The sequence below is a fragment of the Vombatus ursinus genome, unplaced genomic scaffold, assembly GCF_900497805.2.
Source record: "Vombatus ursinus unplaced genomic scaffold, bare-nosed wombat genome assembly UNPS02003292.1, whole genome shotgun sequence".
Classification (NCBI taxonomy): Eukaryota; Metazoa; Chordata; class Mammalia; order Diprotodontia; family Vombatidae; genus Vombatus; species Vombatus ursinus.
Window position 1 is genome coordinate 16,678,343 of NW_020943070.1, and position 15,078 is coordinate 16,693,420.

Consider the following 15,078-nt stretch of genomic DNA (forward strand, 5'->3'; position numbering starts at 1 on the left):
AGAAGAAGAAGAAGAAGAAGAAGAAGAAGAAGAAGAAGAAGAAGAAGGAGAGGGAGAGGGAGAGGGAGAGGGAGAGGGAGAGGGAGAGGAAGAGGGAGAGGGAGAGGGAGAAGGAGAGGGAGAAGGAGAAGGAGAAGGAGGAAGAGGAGAAGGAGGAGGAGAAGGAGAAGGAGAAGTAGTAGTAGTAGTAGAAAAGATATGTAAGTACAACATATGATTAGAAAGTCAGGTGAGGAAGTCATGTGGCAAGACGAAAAACAATGAGTCAACATTATATAAGCTTAAGTAACATCTTGCTAATATCAAGGGATGTGGAGCAAGGCCCTCATAATGTTGGGTGGACCCTCTGCAGAGGTTTATCAGACTAGGTGGACAAAAGTTCAGCAGTCCACTCTCTCATTTGTCTCCACACTTCTTTTGACTCTCTAGATTTCTTTCTCTACCTTCCCAGGAAGCCTTCTCATCCTAGAAGATTCCTCTGCTCTCAAGGACTTCCCATCATAGAAGATCCCTCCACTCTTACAGTTGCTTCCTCTTATTGGATAATTTCCTCAGAATGTTTCTGTTTAAAGGAAATGTCTTCCTCAGTCATATGTTATTACTTTGTTCCTTTCTGGTCTCCACTCTTGATTCTTACTTTCAGAACTTCCTTAACCACCATGCCTTTGATTTTCACCTTCCTTTATATGTTTTCTGGCCTTATTAGAACATAAACTTGAGAACAGGGACTATGTTTTCACTTTTATTTGTATCTCCAGCACATTGTACAACGCTTTGCCCATATTGAGAACTTAATCAATGTTTATTCACTTGACTTGTTGATTTGGCAAAAGAAAAAGATATGAATGGATTGCTCACAGACTCATCAAAGCAAATCTATTGCTATATGAAAATATGTGTGTATATACTAATAGCCCAATAAAACAAGCTGCTAATCCAACTACATGTTTGATAGTTCACAATCTTCTCTGAACAAGACTTTCCTTCCAAAAGAGGATAGTTTTAGTGAAAAGGGAATGTTTAGACAGAAACAATCAGATTGACTAATGAATATATTAGGTGCAATTTCTTATACCAAAAGGGACCTGTGTTTATACCTTACCTGTTCTATTTGTGATTGATATATTTAGAGATAGTTTGTATCTGGTTACTCTGGATTCATGCATTTTAATGATGCCTGTCCCTTTTAACTCACCACAAACCCCTAAAGACCCTGACTTATGAAAGTAATCTTCAACCTTTCCCTACCCCCACACTCCTTACTGGACAGAGCTAGTTGCCTACAATTATAGTTGATGTTGGAATGTTTTGGTAGATACATCTTCCATATTGCATACATCGTTCATATTCTATCCATAAACTCACAGCTAGAACAAGTGAATGTGAACCTTTGACTTTATGCTTTGAAATATAGAACTTGAAATACAGAATTCAGAATCTTTGCAATTTGTGATTTCATCCACTTTGTTTTTTCACTATGAGTGGTTAGGCTGATATCTGTAAGATGACTGTGTGTTTAATTAAGAAGACTTTCTAGTGTTTCAGGGTTAAAACACATTATTAATTGCCACTAGTATTATTTAGAGAATATATTCTTCAACAGGTAATCATCTTTTTTCTATTTACTCTTTATTTAGATGTTCTGTGACACCTACCTTAGCTGAATTTATGCCTCCATTTTATGTCATTCTTGATGCTTATATTTAATAGATTATTAAAAATTGTCTCTATAGTTGTATCAGACAGCCTTGGAAGATTTTTAACATATAACTTAGAAGCACCTTGGTTGAAAAACAATAAACTAGTAACACTACATTTTGTTCTACTGAGTCAAATGCTTTTGTAGTTAAAAAAATGATACAGGGCTCTTCAGTTTTCTACAGCTCTCAGTCACTTGTTTGATTATTAAATGGTATGATCTTCCATAGAAATTGGCCTGTGAAATTTTGTCTTATTCTCTTGTCCTATTTTCTAGAATATCCTTATTTTATTCCTAGGACATTAAAAAAAATAGAAAGATAAGAAAGTAGGCTTATAGGTAAGGCTGAACTGATGTCTTCTCAGCTACCTTTCCCCCTAAAAATACACTCTCTGTGATGTCTTTTATTCTTTTGAAATCTTCTCATCTTTGTAATACTTTGGAAACATATCCCTGAACACTGTTAAAATTGTGTCATCTTCAAGATGAACTTCTTTATGTATTTGGTCAGGTCTAGAGACCCTTTCTAACACTGTCTTCTTTGTTTAATTTATTTATTTTTAAGTTTTCAACATTCACTTCCACAAGATTTTGAGTTCCGAATTTTCTCCCCATCTCTCCCCTCCCCCACCCTAAGATGGTGTGCATTCTGAAACCCCTTCCTCCAATCTGCCCTTCCTTCTATAACACCCACCTCTTCTTCCCTTTCCCTTCTATTTTCCTGTAGGATAAGAAAGATTTGTATATCCCTTTGCCTGTATATTTCCCAGTTGCATGTAAAAATGATTTTTAATTCATTTTTAAAACTTTGAGTCCCAACTTCTCTCCCTTCCTCCCTCTCCACCTACCCTCATTGAGAAGGCAAGCAGTCTGATATAGGTTATACATGTGTAGTCATGCAAAAGACTTCCATAATAGTCATGGTGTGAAAGACTAACTGTATATATTCCCCTCATCCTATCTCACCCTCTTTTTTCTATTCTCTCCTTTGACCCTGTCCCTCCTCAAAAGTATTTGCTTCTGATTACCCTCTCCCCAAATCTGCCTTCCATTCTATTATCTCCCCCCCATCCCCTTTCCTCTATTTTCCTGTAGGGAAAGATAGAGTTCCATACCCAATTGTGTGTGTATGTTATTCTCTCCTTAAGCCAAACCTTATGAGAATAAGGTTCACTCATTCTCTCTCACCACCCCCCTCTTCCCCTCCACTGTAATGGCTTTTTATTCCTTCTTTTATGTGAGATAATTTACCCCATTCTACCTCTCTACCTCTCCATTTCTCCTCCTAGTACAATCCTCTCTCACCCCTTAATTTTATCTTTAGATATCATCCCTTCATATTCAACTCACCCTGTGCCCTTTGTCTCTTTGTCTGTCTGTCTCTGTTTCTGTCTCTCTGTTTCTGTCTCTCCCTCTGTCTCTCTCTGTCTCTCTCTCTCTCTCTCTTTCTCTTTTCTTCCCTTCCCCTCCTATCTTTCTCTCTTCCACCCTCCCTCCCCTCTCTCCTACTCTCTTTACACCTCTTTTTTGGATCTCCTTTAGCAAGCTATTAACTTGATTTTCATGATTTTCTTCCATCATTCTAATTTCTCTTTACAATTTTTCCTGCATTTTTCTTACTTGCTTTGAAAAATTCTTTTTGAGCTCTTCTGTGGCTTGCATTTTTCTTGGAAGCTTTGCATGTAGGAGCTTTGGCTTTGTTGTCTTCTTGTGGTTACGTGTTTTGATTTTTTTTTGTCATCAAGGTAAGATTCTATGGTCTGACGTTTTTTGCACTATTTGCTGATGATCCCAGTCAATTAATTGAGATTTAAACTCTTAAACTAAGGTAGGGGTCTGCTTCCAATGTGGAGAATGTACTGTCCCAAGCTTTGGGGGGTTTATGCAGCTGTTTTCAGAAATACTTCTAAGGCCTGGTAAATTTTCTGTTCTTTCAAGGTGGTATGATCAAAGGAGAGGTGTTTATTCCTTTCCTGACCTGTACTCTGGTCTATAAGTGACCACAAGCATTTTCTTCTGCCTTGGAACTATGAGGAATATTCCCTCTGTATTGCCAGCACAAACTCCACCATGCCAGTGCTCCTCCTCACCCCAGGACCACCAACCAGGACTGAGATCCAGATCCAAGCATGGGCAAAGCAAGAGAATCCTGCCTCAGTGCCAGAAAAGAGATCCCTGCAGTCCCGCTCTGATCAGTCACTCGATCCCCTCCACTGTCTGTGGGCCAAGAGCTATGGCTCTCATACCTCTGCCACTGTGGCTGTTTCCCTGGGGCTGCCCCAGGCCTGGGGCCAGACCACACTTTTCTATCATTCAGGTCCAACAGACTTTTCCCACTGACCTTCTAAGTTGCATTTGGTGTTTGTGGGTTGAGAAGTCTGGAAACCACCACAGCTTCCCATGATTCAGTCTCTTGAGGCCTGCTCCAGGCTCGCTGGGGCCCCTTCTTTGCCTGAGGCCCAAGCTGAATTGTGCTCCTTTCCTAGCCTGGCACAATAGACCTTTCCTATCAATCATGTAGGTCATATTGGGCTGAAAATTTGTTTCACTCTGTCTTTTTGTGGGTTCTGCTCTTCTAGAATTTGTTAAGAATCATTTTTACTGGTATTTCGAGGGGTTTGGGGGAGAGTTCAAGCAAGTCACTGCTTTTACTCCTCCATCTTTGCCCTGCCCCTCTAACAGTACCTTCTGAAGTGAAATTGTGTCTCCTTAACAGAGCATGTGACACTGAGGGGAAAAAAAGGTAGACTTATGGTTGTCATCACCAATGGGAATTGTTCACTATAGTAACCATAGCAGGTTTGATCCATTTTTCACCTATTTGTTGTTTCAGTTCCATCTACAAATTCTCTTTGGAATAAAATAACACATTTCTTTACCAATTTGAGGTCAATAAAGTACTTTCATTAAAGTATGAAGTAGGTTTTACATGTATTTTCTATCATTTTTTGATGAGGGAACTGGATTTGAACAGTGGTCTCTCCTGCCTCTGAGTCTATGCCCCACTGATGATTGCTATAAGTTGGGTTTTGCACTTAGTCTCTAGGCTCATTTTCCTGATAACAGCGTTTTATTTTCTTGTGAGGAAATTTTTCATAATTTTTCATCATTATCTATAATGTTTTGGAAATAATATTTTCCTTTAAACTGGTGATATTTTTGGCTGACAAAATATCTTTGTTAGACAAGTAGAATGTGTGTACTGGCTAAATTTGTTTCTGGACTCTTTCAATTCCCTCATTGTAAGGACTTTTTTGTATCAGTTAAACTTTTCTAATAACTGTTGATAGAAGCACTTTCTTTCCTTTTATTCATTTCCCATTTGTTTTTTCAACAATTTCTTTAAATCCATCAGGTTGAAGTAGTTATAATTCTACATAATGTTTTCTTCTCATCATCATCCTTTCCAACTAATTTGGTATTGATTTTAACTTTTGTTCTAACCAGACAGTGATCTGACTGTTCACAGCTGGTTGATTCTGAAATGACTCCCACATAGTTAACTAGTCTTTTCCTGTTAGATAAAGTCAATTTTATTGTTGTGTATGATGTTATATTCAGTACTTGCTATATCAAACACCTTCCATTTTCCTTTTAAAAAAAACAAAAGTGTACCTGACGCTCATTTGTGAGGCTTCTGAGGAGGATATAAGTTTTGACATCTTATATTTCTCAATTTTGAATAATACTTGAGCTCAGGTCTTCCTGAGTCCAGAACCAGTGCTCTATCCACTGAGCCATTTACCTGGCTAATAAACAAACAGAAGTTAAGTGATTTGCCCAAGGTCACACAGCTAGTAAGCATCTGAGACCAGATTTAAATTCAGGCCTTCCTGACTCCATGCCCAACACCCCATCCATTGAGCCAACTAGTTGATTCCTAGGCAAACAGGAGTAAAAGGACTTGCCCAAGTTCACACAGCTAGTAAGTGTATGAGGTCAGGTTTTGAACTCAGGTCTTTCTGAGTCCAGACCCAGCACTTTAACCACTGTGCCGTTTAGGTGCCCTATTGATTTAATTAAGAAACTCTTAAGACGTAGTATGATGCAATTTAAAGAATTCTAGTTATAGAGGAAAAAAGGCCTAGATTTGAATCCCATTGCTATCACTTATTGGCTGTTACTACAGGCAAATCATTTAATTTCTCTGATTCTCAGGTCACTTATCTGTATTATAAGGATGATAATATTTGAAATACCTATCTCATAGGCTTGTTTCCTTCCTCAATTGAGATAATGTATGTAAAATTCTTTAAAAAATAAGATACATAAATGTCAACTATTATTATTATGAAACAGATCTCTGATTTTATTCATGCAGAACACCTGGGATAGGAAAACTTTAAAAGGCAATGCATTTCAGCACTTTCTTTGCGATTTCTAATCTTGGAGAATTACCTGTGACAATGAAAAGTAAAGTGATTTGCTTATGATCACAAAACTAGTATAGGGCAGAAGGAGAATTTGAATTTGGATTTTCCTGTCTTCTTGCATTTCTATTTAGTGTAGAATACTGACTCTGGTATTATTCCTTTGTCAAATTTTCATAGGAATACTTTCTCTCTCTCTCTCTGCATATATATGTCCTATCTTATAATTATCCATCTAGGTAATTTCCATATTTTTGTAACAGAAAGAATGCTGGATTTGTAATCAGGAAGATTTGGGTTCAATTCCTAATTCCATCAATTATTATCTGTGTGAGCATGGACAAGTAACTTAACTTTTTTGCACCTCATTTTCATTATCTGGATAATGGTGACAATAATACCCACAATACCTATCTCTGCCAGTTATTATTATATTAGAAGATTTTCATCGTATTTCTCCATTGATTCATTCATTTACAAAAAGCTTTGCCATATAAGCTGCAAGAGCGTGATTTAGTAAATAGATGACCCTGAAGCCTAGAAGACCTGAGTTGTCACATATTCTGACTGTGTGACCATGGGAAATTGCTTAATGTCTAAGTGCTCTATGAAACTCTCATTATAAATTATGGAGAAAATATCTGTATTGATAGATAAATTTATCTTATCTGGAAGTTCCTTATGTCAATGAAGCCAAAGGTCTAGCTCCTATCCAGAAATAGTAGTTGGCACGTGGTAGACACCTAATAAATGCTGTTGACTATCTCAGCTTGCCAGTGAGCATTATGCCAACTCAGTTGACCAAATGTTCCTGAAATATTGCTGATTGCCTTTAGGCACATGAGTACACAAACTTCACCAACTCCATTATTCTTTTCTTTCAGGTGAATTTATAAATTATCCTGCCAATTAGCTGAGACATTATTCTGTGTCTTCCTGTTTCATTTATGAGTAGGTCAATATAGATGTGATTGTTCTTTTTCCAGTACATTTTACTTTACTCATTAGACAAAAATCTCACATAAAGGTGCCAACTGGTAAATCACTGTTTACAAACGGGTAAAGGACAATGATTCATATAAATCAATGGCCCTTTTCTACTACTTCATCACAGAAGAAACTGAAGGTGTATACATTGGACTGAGGACCACTTTTTGTGTGTGTTTCGAGCATCTCAATGGCCAAAGAGCCATTATCCAAGGTCCATGTGCATCTGGCATTAAGTGTCTCTGTTATTATGATAAAAATGGTCTTTAGGCAGTAGATATAATTCATTGGTATACTGAAACCTAAACACTTTGCAGCTTAGAGCCAGCTGAAACTTTCTCTTCATTGGCATGTTCTTCAACAACCAACATAGTCTAATTGAAATAATGAGACAAAGGAATAGGGATTCTATGAAAGATTCTTATAAACCGCATGCTTTTGAAATATTTATTATATTGATGGCATTCATGCTGACGGCATACATTCCAGCAAAGTCGTTTTTGTGTTTGTTCTTTTACAGTATGTCTAAGCAATGAGAAGCACACACAGTGATAATTTCACAGCTCAATAAACAAATCTGCATTAATTGCCCCTGTCAACGAGTGTCTTGTTATTTGACTACTGACAATAGTGGCTGCTGAACTCAGTAATGAAATTCTTGGTTCTCTGGAAAGGTGGATCTGAAAGATTAACTAACAGACAATTTATCCAATCAAGGACACTCACAAGCAGATTTGAATGTTTTCTTCCTTTTCAATCAGAATCAAGAATTCTTCTGACCCCAGATCAAGATATGTCATTTGCAATTAGAGGTTTTGAAGAAGTCTAGTGACTTGTCTTCCATGTCAAAATTTTTATATAGACATAGTGCCGACCAGGGTATTTTGAGTCAGAGTTGCATTTTTCTAGGAATATTTCAGAGAAATTATAAGATTTGGGGATGGAGAGGACCTAAGAGGCCATATAATCCAACCTGAACCTTTTACAAATGGGGAAACTGAGACCCAGAGAAGTTAAATGGCTTGTCTATGACCAAAGGATATTAAGTAGAAAAACAGATTCAAACCTCTGTCCTCTGACTATGAATCTCGTGCACAAAGAGTGTTTATTTTATGCAATTACAAACAATATTTATAATCTAATTGATGAAATATACTCTATATAATATCTACAGAGATTAGTTAAGGAATCCTTGTTTTGCCTATACTTTAGATTTTATTTATAATCCCCTTAATTATGAGATAGAATTGTATCTTGAGGCATATGCATAATCTTGCATTTTTTTAAATTTATTTATTTATGTCTCATTAATCTCATTTTCACAGTTCACCTTTCAGAAAAGTCATCTTTTTTTTTCTTTTTTCTTTTTTTGCTAGGAATGGGGTTAAGTGACTTGCCCAGGGTCACACAGTTAGTAAGTGTTATGTGTCTGAGGCTAGATTTGAACTCAGGTCCTCCTGAATCCCGGGCTGGTGCTCTACCCACAGCGCCACCTGGCTGCCCCCATAATCTTATATTTGTTGCAGTTTGATGTAATAGAAAGAACACTGACCTGGGAATCTGGGGACTTTTGGTTTTTAGTTCTAACTTTCCCACAAGTAAAGATCATGACTTTTGTGCTATTAAAGCATTTTGAGAAAGATATATATCCCCAGAATCAATGCCAAATGAAAATAGGATTATTTTTTGTAATGCCAAAGGATTTAGGAATTACCTCGATTTATTTCCTTACAACTCAACCATTACCTAACTCTCTAAAATCTGGCTTTCTTTTCTTCCTCTACTAATAGAGGTTTGCCAAATGTCACTAATCACCTTCTTGTTGACATATACAATATTTTTTCTGTCCTCATACTTCTTGATCTTTCTACAGTATTTGCTATCATTGCTAGTCCCTAGCTCCTTAATATCATTTTGTCCTTTGACTTGTATTAACTCTAGGCTCACGTGAATCTCTTACTAACTCTCTATCTGATCTTCCTCTCTCCCTTGTGCTGACTGAAGCAGACATTGAAAGGCACTGTATGTTTTCTTTGATGAAGTTTAAAGGCATAGTTAACATCAGAGAAGAAAAACTGGCATGGGTCCAAAAGAGGGTGGCCAAAAGTGTGAAGGAATGTACTTGAAAACCATTCACCCCATTGACTTAGCACCCAGGGATGATGGAAATATTTTCTAATTATTCATTAGTCAATCTATAGAAATATACTTAACTTTGAAAAAAAATGTTGATATCATATACGTTAGAGTTGTCAAACACAGACCACAGCCTACAACACTACCAAAGATAGTCTGAACTAGATTAAAAAATGTAATTGGAAAATATATAACAAAATAAATAAAAATATGATAAAATGTAGATATTACTATGTTGAAAAAATAAGTCAATATGAAGTTTGCAGGGATCCTTATGTTTGGATCAGGGACCTTTGATTCTATTTGAGTTTGACACTAGTGATTTACATGGGTGTCCCAAATAGCTGGCACAAATGATGCAATCAGTGGTTCCATGTTGAAGTAGCCTAGAACTTTCTATTTTCCATTTTTGAGTCAACTGTCTGAATTCCCTACCCTCAACCAAGAATTGTACATTGGATACATTTAATAGCAAGAAAAAATACAGATAACATCACTTGGAATGGAGAAGTTGCCAAGTTCGTTTAGAAAGAGCATGATCATATACCAGCTTCATGGGAAATACCTCAGTAAGTCTCAGATTTAATCAATACACTCAATTCTTTGGAGGGCATAATTGACTATCTGTTGTACAAATTTGTAGTAATTAGTTGTGTAGATGGCCCAAAGTAGGTGATAATTCAGGGCCCATTTTATTTGGTTTGGGAATATATTATGTGGGTTGTTTAGTGGGATTTTTGCAACAGATTTACCTTCCTAATTATATTTTTGCTTAAGCTAACATTAGCATCAATTTATATTCCCTCTTCACACGCCAACTGGCAGGAGGGGGCCACACAGTCACATGCTTGGTGGAAGCTGGGAAACCAGTATGGGATTAAAAGATTGCCACAAATAATCCATGATATATATACATGACCATTCAAAAACTAATAGTTCTACCTTTTAAATCCTAGTGCACATGTACCTACGTGCAGTGAAATGTCTGAGAATTTTTACAAAGTTCCTTGTTATCTTTATTTCCTATCTCTTTGATGACTTCCATATCAACTGGCCATTTTTCTCTTTAGCATTGATATATATTACTTTGTATACCTATTTCTGTTGAATATGAAATGTATGTCCTATCTTTTTATCTTCCTCTCTTATTGATTGGTAAGCTCTTTACAAGCAGCCATTGTGCTAACTACATCTTCATGGGGCTAGAGTGAAGTAGAGATACTCAGTGTAGTCAACTGAATTTTAAATATTTGTGTGTGTGTGTGTGTGTGTGTGTGTGTGTAAGCCTGTACCCTGAGTGCTGCATAGATATAGAACATAAAAATTAAATGGAATTTCTGATTATTTAAATATACAAAATAGAAACAAGATATAATACTATACTACACAATTAAATGTATATGTGTAGGGGGGTCAAAAAGATTTGAATTATTTGACCTTTTAAATATATATTTTATAAGACCACAAAGGCATGTTTTTTAATACTGTTGGAAAATCTCATATCAGAAGTCCTTTTTACCAGTGAAGGATACAGTGCAGGAGAACTTCTGTTACTAAAGCTGATCATAAGGCTGCTGCCAATATGTGTATGAATCAGGGAGTTGCCCCAGGCACAGAGAGGTTAAATGACTTTCTTGAGGTGATGCCACTAACTAGTTAAGTGGAGAGAATGTTTAATTCCTTCAAAGTATGGGGGGTAATTTGTAGTGGTCTAAAAACCCTAGATTTATTGACAAGGAGACATTTAACTACCTCCTACTTAATTTCCATGTGGCATTTTGGGGAAAACTTGGCTTAAGTACACACACACACACACACATATGTCTGTGCACACACACACATCTGCTTATACTTTTTTTCTTCTAAGACATGAAAAAGCAAAAGACATTGATATTTTTCCTAAGAGATGAGGGTTGTTGATCCCTAAAGTAAACTATGTCAGATCTTTGTCTTACCTGACTAGGCAAGTGACAGTCTATGTTTATGGAGCTGAAGCTATTTTTGCATTTTCAAACAAAACAAAACAAAACCAAACATTGATACTGCCATATCCCAAACCTCTTAAATGATGGTATACCCTGCCTTGTCAATGGTTTTTGGCATTGTTTTGAACAAAAATCTTTGTCTTTTGCTTATGTGCAGAAGTAGATTTTTTTTTTTGTTCCCTACCACTTGCATTATTCTTTATCTTCAACTTTGAGTTACATCTTAGTGAAGAACCATAAAAATTTAGAGTTGCAATACTTCTTAGAGATTGGCCTCTGGCTATCTCATTCTAAGGATGAAACGGGTTAAAATATGTATACATTTTAAAGCATTATATATGACAAATTATTATTATTCTAAACTTGAGGTACTTAGAGAATACTCCTTCTTACTGTTTGGTTAGCAAGTCCCTCATTTGCAGGTGTACATTTCAAATCATGTGTTATCTCCCTCTGTTCACTTGATAGGCAAATGCCTAGCCCACAGGGTGGGGATGGGGGGAAAGACTTCTCAAGTCAAGTGTGAATTCTGTGCCTATTATATGCTGGCAATTGTGCTAAAAGTTGGAGATATAAAGAAAGGCAAAAAAACATCCCTCCTCTTTCCTCAAGCATCTCACAGTCTAAAGGAGGGAGGTAACATGCAAACAGCTGTCTACAAACATATCAAGAGAGAAAAGAAGGAGAAAGAGTGATAGATAGGTGATATTATCTTGGATTAGGTACAAATATTAAGGAACAGGAGGGTAGGTTTCTTGAAGAAGCTAAATTTTTAGCTGAGACTTGAAGGAAATCTGGGAAGGCAATAGGTGGCGGAGAGAAGGGAGAACCTTTTACTCATGCAGCCTGTGAAAATGCACGGTCTGGAGACAAAATGTCTCTTGTAAGGAACAGAAAGGAGGCATGGGATTGTAAAGGGTAGAGGACAGGAAGGAATAAGAAGACTAGAAAGGCTGCAGGAGGCCAGGTTATGAAGACATTTAAAAGTCAAACAGAGAATTTTACTATTTGATTCCAGAGACAATAGGGAACAATTGAAGTTGATTGAATTGTTGTTGGTCATCCATTTTTGAAAAGAGTACCAATACACTGAATCACAGGCAGCTGTGGTGGTTTCCAGACTTTTCAACCCACGAACGCCAAAGACAGCTTAGAAGGTCAGTGGGAAAAGCCTGTGACTGCAGTGAGAGAAGGAGCTAGGTCTCAGCCTCCCTGGCTGTTTCCTGAGCTTCCGGCCCACAGACTGACGGGGAATCAAATGGCTGATCACAGGGGGATTGCAGGGATCTCTTTGCCAGTGATGAGGCAGGAATCTGTTGCTTTGCTGGTGCTTGGATCTGGGTTACAGTTCTGAGGGGTGGTCCTGGCGCGAGGAGGAATGCGAGGAGGTAAAGTTTGCTGTGGCAGTGGAGAGAAAACACCTCGCCCCTTATCATAGCACCTTGGAAGCACTGAAAATTTTCAGGTCCCTAGAAGTATCTCTGGAAACAGCTATAAAAACCCCCAAAGCTTGGGACAGTACATTCTCCACATTGGAAAGAGACTTTTACCTTAACAAAGAGTTTAAAACTCAAGTAATTGGCTGGGATCATGAGTAAGCAGCGCAAAAAGAATCAGACTATATTATCTTACTTTGGTGACAAAGAAGATCAAAACATACAACCAGAAAAAGACAATGAAGCTAAAGCTCCTACATACAAAGCCTTCAAGAAGAATATGAATCAGTCCCAAGCCTTGGAAGAGCTCAAAAGGGATTTTGAGAAGCAAGTAAGAGAAGTAGAGGAAAAACTGAGAGTTTTGCAAGAAAATCATGAAAAACAAGTCAATAGCTTGCTAAAGGAGACCCAAAAAAATACTGAAGAAAATAACACCTTAAAAAGTAGCCTAACCCAAATGGCAAAAGAGGTCCAAAAAGCCAATGAGGAGAAGGATGCCTTAAAAAACAAAATTGGCCAAATGGAAAAGGAAGTCCAAAAGATCACTGAAAAAAATACTTCCTTAAAAATTAGAATAGAGCAATTGGAGGCTAGTGATTTAATGAGAAATCAAGACACTGTGAAACAAATCCAAAAGAATGAAAAATTAGAAAACAATGTGAAATATCACATAGGAAAAACAACTGACCTGGAAAATAGATTCAGGAGAGAGAATTTAAAAATGATTGGACTATCTGAAAGCCATGATCAAAAAAAGAGCCTAGACATCATCTTCCAAGAAATGATCAAGGAAAACTGTCCTGAAATTTTAGAACCAGAGGGCAAAATAGAAATTGAAAGAATCCACCGATCTCCTCCTGAAAGAGATTCCCCAAACGAAAACTCCTAGGAATATTGTCACCAAATTCTAGAGTTCCCAGGTCAAGGAGAAAATATTACAAGCAGCCAGAAAGAAACAATTCAAGTATTGTAGAAACACAATCAAGATAACACAAGACTTAGCTGCTTCTACATTAAGGGACCGCAGGGCATGGAACATAATATTCCAGAGAGCAAAGGAGATAGGATTACAACCAAGAATCACCTACCCAGCAAAACTGAGTATAATCCTGCAGGGGAAAAAATGGTCATTCAGTGAAATAGAGGACTTTCAAGCATTCTTGATGAAAAAACTAGAGCTGAATAGAAAATTTGACTTTCAAATGTGAGACTCAAGTGGAACATGAAGAGGTAAACAGGGAAGAGAAATCATAAGAGACTCATTATGGTTGAACTCTTTACATTCCTGCATGGAAAGATGATATCTGTAACTCATGAGACCTTTCTCAGCATTAGGGTAGTTGGAGGGAAAAAAATATATGTATGTATATATAGATATAGATAGATAGATAGATAGAGGGCACAGCATGAGTTGAAGATGAAGGGGTCATATCTGGAGAATAAAATTAAGGGGTTAGAGAAGATTATACTAGGAGAAGGAGAAAGGGAGAGGTAGAACAGCGTAAATTATCTCACAAAAAAGAGAAAATAAAAGGCTCTTACAGTGGAGGGGAAATGGGGGAAGGTGAGAGGGAATGAGTGAATCTTATTCTCATAGAATTTGACTTAAGGAGGGAATAACATGCACACTCAATTGGGTATGGAAATCTGTCTTACCCTACAGGAAAATGGGGGGAAGGGGACAAGAGAGTAGGGTGATGATAGAGAGGAGGGCAGACTGGGAAAGGGGGTAATCAGAAGCAAGTATTTTTGAGGAGAGTCAGAGTCAAAAGAAAGAATAGAATAAATGGGGGGTGGGATAGGATTAAGGGAAATAGAGTTAGTTTTTCACAGCATGTGTACTATGGAAGTGTTTTGCATAATTGCACATATATAACCTATATTTAGTTGCTTGCTTTATCAATAAGGGTGGGTAGGGAGGGAGGAAGGGAGAAAATTTGGAACTCAAAATTTTAAAAACACATGTTTAAAAAGTTTTCACATGCAACTGGGAAATAAGAAATACAGGAAATGGGGTACAGAAATCCATCCTGCCCTACAGGAAAATTGAAGGGGAAGGGGATAACAGAAGTGGGGGAGATAGAAGGGAAGGCAGACTAGAGGAAGAGGTATTTAGAATTCATGCCATCTTGGGGTGGGGGGAGGGGTGAGATGGAGTGAAAATTTGGAACTCAAAATCTTGTGGAAGGAGATGTTGAAAACAAAAAAATAAATAAAAATTACCATAAAAAAAAGAAGCCACAAAATTTTGAGGAAGCTGCCTTTCAGCATGAGCTCATGTGGGACTAATTTCAAGTAAGGTGGGTTGAAGAAATATTTGTAGCCTTAATATCAGTTCTGCTTTGAAATTACTCAGATTTTAGTACCCTGTTGGATTCTGTACTTCTGAGTGAATCAGTTATTGATCATGTAGACAAGTAATATAATATAATATAATATAATATAATATAATATAATATAATATA